The 8,051-nt window shown below is 36.8% G+C and overlaps 1 protein-coding gene across 1 annotated transcript in view; it reads right to left on the minus strand.

The window, feature by feature from the left end:
• ARFGEF3 (ARFGEF family member 3) overlaps positions 1–8,051 on the minus strand; it is a 149,087-nt gene that overhangs the window by 102,158 nt on the left and 38,878 nt on the right. The window lies entirely within an intron of this gene.

An 8,051-nucleotide genomic window follows, 5' to 3' on the forward strand; every position in this document is an offset into this window, starting at 1 on the left:
CCTCTCAGACTTTCCCCAGAATGATGGCTTCATCTCAGATAGTTGCTACTCATATAAACATGAGGCTTTTGATAATTTTATAGTCAATGCTCATAGATATAACCAATCGGTCCCCGCAAAATAAGTTTTTAAAAGGTTAAAGCCAATTTGATTCTGTATATATTAAAATATTTAATTACAAAGCTCTTCTAGAACAACCAAATTATATGAATTCTGCCTAGCAGGATGGAACAAAAACTTAATGGCATAGATAAACAATGGGGATGTTTTCTGTAGACTATGGAATCGCAGTAATGGTTAGGACCCTGAATATACCTGGGTGGATAACTGAGATATATCTAGATCTAGATATAGATAGATACAGATATAGATATATACACATATGTATACACCGTTATATGTATGTATATATAAAATACAACATATATAATTTATAAAATTCTCTTAAGCTATAATTCAACAGTAGTAAATATGATGAGGTCCTTTTTTAGATATTAGAAATATATATGACGAAATGCACAGTTTTCTGTTACAACAGAAGAAAATGACTGTTATAGGCTGTATGGGGGTGGGGTATAGAGGAAGAGAAAAATGAAGAAACTCATAAAGCAATGGTATTTCTAATGTTCTGGTTCTTAATTTGAGTTCAAAAGTATTCATTTTATTATTATACTACACATATTCTTTTCTAATAATTGTAACAAAAATGAAAGCTAATATCAGCCCTGTGCCATACATCGTTGTCAGCACTTCTTTTATACTAACTTATTTAAGACTCACTACGACTCTAGGAGATAAAATATGCACCATTATCATCACATTCTACATATCAGAAAATTGAGGCATAGATAAATTAAGTGACTTTCCTAAGGTCACAAAGCATTCCAGCTCCAGAAGCTGTGCTCTCACCACGCTGCTACCAGATATTCTGCAAAGAAGGTAAAATGAAATTTTAGAATGATAGGTTCTAATGACCGTTTCACAGGATGGTTATAACATATCATTCTCCTACTCTTATAGATGCACTTGTCCACTTACAGGTTTCTCAATGAATTCCTGTCTACTGTAAGACATTTCTATTCTCTCATTATGTTTCATTATTTTTCAGAAGACATCATTATTCACACTGACCATGCAGTTAACTCAAACACAAGTTTGGAAAGTTTTCTTCTCCACCTACCCCAAACTAAACATCTGAAGACCAGAACAACTCTTAGTTTTGCCACAAAGCCTTTCCAGAAAAATATAAAAAGTTAAAAAAGCAATCTGCTACCGACAAGTGTGCAAGCCCAGCCAAGAAACTGAATCACTCCAACTTCAATTTTCCTATAAAAAGAAGGATCTGATGATGTATGAGGTTACTTCAATTCTAAAGTACAAATCCACACTGGTCTTTCTCAATTCTGAACTCACATAGATTTTGATCTATAATCACGACTTGAGTTTCTTTTGTCTGTCGTTGATCTTGTGGTACACTGAAAACTACCACATGTGTTTCCTTCTTTCCATTAGTCAGTAATTAAATTAACAAGCAATTAGTAAGCCATGTGCCAGATGCTCTGCCAGGCACCAAAGGGATGAAAACAATACTAATAATGTGTAATTAGTTTTCACTTACTATCTAGTGAAATTTTGTAGTCATGCCTGAATCGAGAGTTTAGGACTAACTAGTTGGAGAGAATATAACATACAGTTTCCCTAAATTAGCCATTGCAAGTAGTCTGGTGGGTCTCAACTAACCTCACACCCCTGTGAATGTATTGTTATCTCTTTCCTCTGAGAAAAGTACCGAAAAAAAAAAGAGCAGGACATGGCAGAGGGAACGATGTGCCATGAGCCAGCTGCCTCTAGCTGGTGGAAAATATACTAGACTATGATTCTCATATGATAAGTGATTGTGGCAGACTGCCAGTTATCTCTCAACACTATCCCCTTCTTTTTCAAGACTAGAACTATGGGCACATGACAGCCCAAAATAAAGACTACACTTTCCAACATTACTTGCGATTGAATTCCCATATGTCCAAGTACTGGCCAATAAGGTGTAAGCAGAAGTGTCCTCCCTCCCCTTCCTCCTTCCAATTGGATGAAATACAGACGTGTTGACTTAGGATGGGGCGCCATAGTGGACAACAAAGTGGAGAAACAAAATCGAAGAAAAAAGAGTTTCTAATAATGTGGTTTAGCCAGTGCTGACCTAAGTTTGTCTTAATTCAGTTGTAATGAATCCTAACTAAATAGCAATCCTTTCTTCCCTTTTTCCAACCCTATCCTTCTTGCCTGATTCTTTCTTATGCTTTAGATCTTATTTGCTTAAAATGTTATTTCTTAAGAACAGCCTTCTCTGTCCTCCCTTTCATCAGGCTCTATTATAATACACTTTTAGTTTCCTAGATTTTTCTTTCATTGTCTTTATCACAGTTTACGTGTACTGATGTATTTCATTGATTTCTATCTCCATCACTAGTCTCCAAACAGACAAACATCCTGTTTTTGTTTTAGTTTGGTTTTCTTCATCACAGGATCTTCTGTGTCTAGCACAGTGCCTGGCATACAGGAAACAATCACATATTTGTGGAATAAATAATTGAAAAAATTGGAGGGTCTTCCCACTCTACTAGAAACTCTAAAACATCCACAGTAAATACTGGAGGCCTCTGCCTTTGCACTTGCTTAACAAAAATCATGTTTTAAAACATTTAGCAGAGTTCTCAAATATATTCAAGTGGTATGGCATATGAAAGCCGTGGTTCTTAAGAAATTAATAGATAATGTGAAAATATCTTCATCTCAAAAATTAATGCATAAACTATTTAAAGGAAAATCACGCTTCTAAGTTTTCAATGTTTGCTACTTACAATTTTTATTGTCTGTCTAATGAAGTCACACAGAAGGGTAAAGAAGCATGGGAGAAAAACTTAGTAAGAATTTTATCAATGTGTACAAAGTAGAAAAAGATTATCATCCTTCAATCAGCAGCAGGAAGAGGGAAGGCTCTTTAAAAACCATTTACTTAGCACATATTTTAGACACTTCCCTGCATTTACTGCATTAATAATGTTTGTAAGCATGACAGATCAACTTCCAGCAATGGTACATTTGAAGTTAAACACTTTTCATCAAACACTGGATTTTTCCTGAATAATAGAGATTGCTCCAAATCTTCTAACATGGCTCAGTAGCTTTAGACTAGGAAGGGACTTCTCCTTGTTACGAGAAGTCAAGACAGTTTAGCCATTTCACCCTCAAACTTCAATAATGATCATTCCTTCCATAAAGCACTCTGAAGATCAAATGCCCAGTATGAACAGCAAAACTAAGGTTCGGTCTACCAAGTCACTCACTTTTGTATTTTCTGTAGGTATCTGGTTGGCATTTGTTATAAAATACAAAAATACTTCAACAGGAAATGACATTCTCTTTTCTTTCCCCCCAATTACAATCGATCAATCTCTCTTTCACACACACATATACGTACATCAGAGCCATTAGCCAATTTTATGAAAAAGTAACTTTGACTCTTCATATTTGAATCTATCTAGCTCATGGAACTAGCGAGAAAATACATTGCTGTGTGAAGGTATGGGAAACTCACAGGACTCTGAGCCACTCGTAGCTTTGCCCCTTGAAAGCCTGTGATTTAACTTTTCTGTTCGATCATCTTTAAAATGGGGACAGTAAGGACACCTACCTACATGTCTTTCAGGATGGACTTAGAAGGCAGCGTAACCCACTGTTTAAGAGTAATGGTTAGGCCCCAGGCTGAATCACAGTTCAAATACAAGTCCTGCCATTTCTCAAGGTGTGTGATCTGAGTATGAATGTCAAGTACTTACCAGAGTGTCTGATACATAATAAATGTTAAATAATCAGCCTGTCATTTCTCCTTTGAAAACTGTAGAGCCCTCCACCAATATTCATTTCTATCACCTAAAGATGCACATAAAATAAGATGTCCGATAACACAGCCTTGATCAAATGCTTTCTCAGTACCCAGTATCATAGCCTTCCTTATCTACAAAGCCAATCCACCCTCCCCAGACAATACGCTCTCATCTCTGAAGGCAAGCTGTAATTCCCTGCAGTGTTTGAAGACTTAGCTGGCTGTATCAGTTAATAACCTGACTAGAAGTTATCCATCAGAAAGAAGAGAGAGAAAGTCCTAATTACTCTAGTCAGAGAAGTCGTTAGTTATGCACCTGGCTCCTATTAAGTCTGCATGGATTCTACGGAAGTGGCGTACGCCATGTGAAAATGTTACCAAAGCAGACAAGTGTTTAATCTATTAAAGGGCTCCCTGCCATCAACTAATTCATTTCAAAGATAATCTATCTTCAGAGGAACCTACTTTGTGATTCTCTACATTTCTGACACTTTATTTGGTCTAGCTATCACATTTTTATTTGGATTCCATGGCCATTTTAATATCAAACCAAAGTTGCCTTCTCTCCCCCTCCTGTTAAGACAGTAAAACCATGTAGAACAGTTCCTAGACTTAGTGATAGAACCTCATTCCCAGTGAATTTGTCAAAATCAAGCATCTTTGACTTTTTTTAACCCACCAATTGAAAGTCTAGGGCCTTTCTTAGGAACTCTCTAAAAGAAGAAACCATATTATTTTCTCTCCGGGAATTTAATACAATTGTTATATACTCTTAAGAGTGTGACATGGTTCAATTTTTCTTGTTTCTAAACACTAGCAGATAGCAATATGTGAGTAAAATGCACAACCTATTTTCTAAAAATAGCACCTAAGATGTTATAAAAAATGTACTGTGTTGTGGTTGAACAGACATAAATAAAAACTGCATGCTGTGGCTTTATCTCTCCTGATTGGCATACTCAGATCGACATTTGAAAATGCCTACAATATCTCATTTTTAAAGATTGTCTATACAGTAGTCACTCTTATATGCAGGGGATTAGTTCCAACACCCCCAGTGGATGCCTGAAACTACTGATAGTATCAAATCCTATATATGCTATGTTTTTATCTTTTCATTTAAAGGATACACTTTATGGCTTCTCTGTATTGCCAGAATCACTACTTTTGCGCTTTGGGGCCATTATCAAGGAAAATAAGGGTTACTCAAACACAAACACTGACACCTCAATGGTCAATCCAGTAACCCAGATGGCTACTAAGTGACTAATGGTTGGGGAGCGAGTGTATGCAGTGTGGAGATGCTAGACAAAGGGAGGAACCAGGGTGGGACAGAGCAGGACAGTGAGATACTTCATCATGCTGTTCAGATTGGCATACAATTTAAAACTTACGAATTGTTTATTTCTGGAATTTTCCATTTAATATTTTCAGACCACACTTGATTGTGGTCTGAAATCATAAATAAGGAAAACCATGGAAAGTGAAACCATGGATAAGGAAGAATTACTTTGCCTACAAAATATTTATATAAAATGAGTGAAGGATTTTTATAGGAAATATGTAGTTTAGATAATTTATGAGAATGAGTTAGTAGAAGCACCAAGAATAAATTAATATACCCTTCAATATGTAATGCCAATCCAGTTCCTCTGAGGACTCATCCAATTCTTTCTTGATCTCTTTTTAAAATTAATTTTTGGGAGTACAAGTGGTAACAACTTTTTAATGGGGTAATGACATTAGCAAAACAAGGACTTATTTAAGTGTTTTTCTTTGGATCATTACAAGTATTGCAGAAGTATAAGATGAAAGGCGGCACACTTCTGAAATGACCGAAGTTAATAAAGAAATTCCTCATGCATAGGATAAGGGTATAAAACTTATTTCTGAGCCACAAATGCTATAATTTGGAAAAATACATAGTTATATCTTTATACTCAAACAAGTAATCTAAATCTCAGAAATTGGAAATGAACATGGAGCCCTCACCTGTGGGCCCTACAGTCAGACTACCATCTCCAAACTTTCATCTGATGCTAATAATAATATCACTTTAAAATACAGTTATCTCATCATTAATTTTCTAGCACTTTGCTAAAAATAAAAGTATTCTATAAAACATTAGCTTAAGGCTGGGTTTGTTGCAAATTGAAATATTTTCCCCAATTCCAATGTTTAAATAGTTTAAAATAATAGCATTTAGCACAGGAACCCTTATCTTTTTAAGTATTTTAGAAACCTAATCGTAAAGCATGGCAGATTACTGTTTTTCTTTTTTCTGACAATATCTGATTTTCTTCCCAGACATTAACTACAGGTACCATGGTCTATTAATGGTATCATTAGACAGTCCATTAAGACAGGCTTGCCAGGATTTCCAGTAGAGTTAACATGTGTCAATTCCTGTCCTCAGCAAGGCTAGCAGAAGGCACTGCTAGGCTGGAAGTTTTTAAAGCAAGCATAAATTTTCAAAACAGGTGTTACAGTTACAGTTGACATAATCATTAAACATCCTGCTTCTCCAGAGCTCCTATGAAAACAGGTACTTTCTCACTTTAATTTTTAATAAAAATTCCTCTATTCCACAAAAACCTGTATTACTGGGAGAATTTCCGGAATCATACGAAATCTCTGAGTTGTGTCTCTTAGGACACCACAGCTCACCCTCCAGGATTTGGGGGCCTAATAGTGGAAGGACTCAACAGACTAGACTTAGGAGTCACAAAAGCGATTACCATGGCACCTGGCCTTGCCTTTCTCTCCACAGTGGCCCAGACGGAGTGAAGTAAAATGAGTTTAGGTGTGGTTCCTCTTCAGCTCCTGTGAAGGAACAGCTGCCAAACGTACGTCAAAGGATAGGGCAAAACTGTTTATTCCAGAATCAAAGAGAGTAAAAGACAAATGAGATCTTCAAGATCAGCTAGCTTGGAGATTCTCAATGTTTACTGTGGATAAGAATATTCCTAGACCCACCCACTGAGATTCTGACTCAGCGGCAGCAGGTGGTAGCGGTAGAAGTGGTAGTAAAATATAACACTTCGAAAATCCTTGCTTTATGCCAGATACTGTGCTGAGGTCTTTACAAACATCACTTTATTTAATCCTCACAACAATCCTACTGGGAAGCTGTTACTATTATCCCCATTTTACAGATGAGGAAACCAAGGTAGAGTGGTTAAGGAATCTGTGCAAGGACATCCTGCTAGGAAATGAACAAGAATCCAAACCCGGACAGTCTGGCTTCAGAGTCCAAGCCCTTCACGACTCACTACATGAAACTACCCACCAACAGGGTTAGAGTGATGCCTGGGACATTAAGGAAAGTTCATGACTGAAGTCAATCTTTTCTCAGTGGAAAAACTGAAATCCAGAGAAGGGAAGTCCCTTGTCCAAGACAAAAATCCGTCAGTGCATTTCCAGGAAGAAATCAACCATTATATGATACCAACTATTCTTAAACATTCCCCTACATACATTCCTCTAGAGAAGAAACTGACAGATGGCATTATTAAAAGCCAACTCGTTGGTTTCAGCCGTGTCACCCTGACCAAGGTGCTGTTTAGGGCAGAGATTTCCACTCTTTTCTGTCGAATTTCACTGTTCACTCACCAGATAAGACACATCATTCCACAGTCAGTGTAAGGGGCTCCCAATCATGGTGATTCTCAAGGGAGGACAAAGGGAAGGGGAGGAAGAGATGCCATCCCCAAAAGGTAGATGGTAACTGGAATGTAGGAGATTACATTCACATAAATTGAGGATAGAAAAAAAGATGTGATTGTGATATAGTTCCCAAAGATGGTCTTCCTTTCTCTAAAACAACTATTCTAAAACCTTAGCATAAGTCAAAATGTCACTGGATTTTTGCTTTGTTTTAACATATATAAGCAGGCAGAATACCCAGAATAATCAGATCTATCCCAAGCTGGAACTACTCACATACTTTCTCTCAAAAAGTGATAAATACATTTTCCAACAACATTTGATGTGTATGATCAGGCCAAAAATCCTACAGATGTATTGAAATGGTACCTTTTACTTAGCTGTCATTTCTGTTCAACAATCAAGGTCATTCTGGAGGACCACGAGCAATGACAATAACCATATATTCCACAGGAAGGGTAAGCTAGCATGACCACAATGCAGGGGCATTTTCAAGAAAACA

The sequence above is a fragment of the Pteropus alecto genome, unplaced genomic scaffold, assembly GCF_000325575.1.
Source record: "Pteropus alecto unplaced genomic scaffold, ASM32557v1 scaffold185, whole genome shotgun sequence".
Taxonomy (NCBI): domain Eukaryota; kingdom Metazoa; phylum Chordata; class Mammalia; order Chiroptera; family Pteropodidae; genus Pteropus; species Pteropus alecto.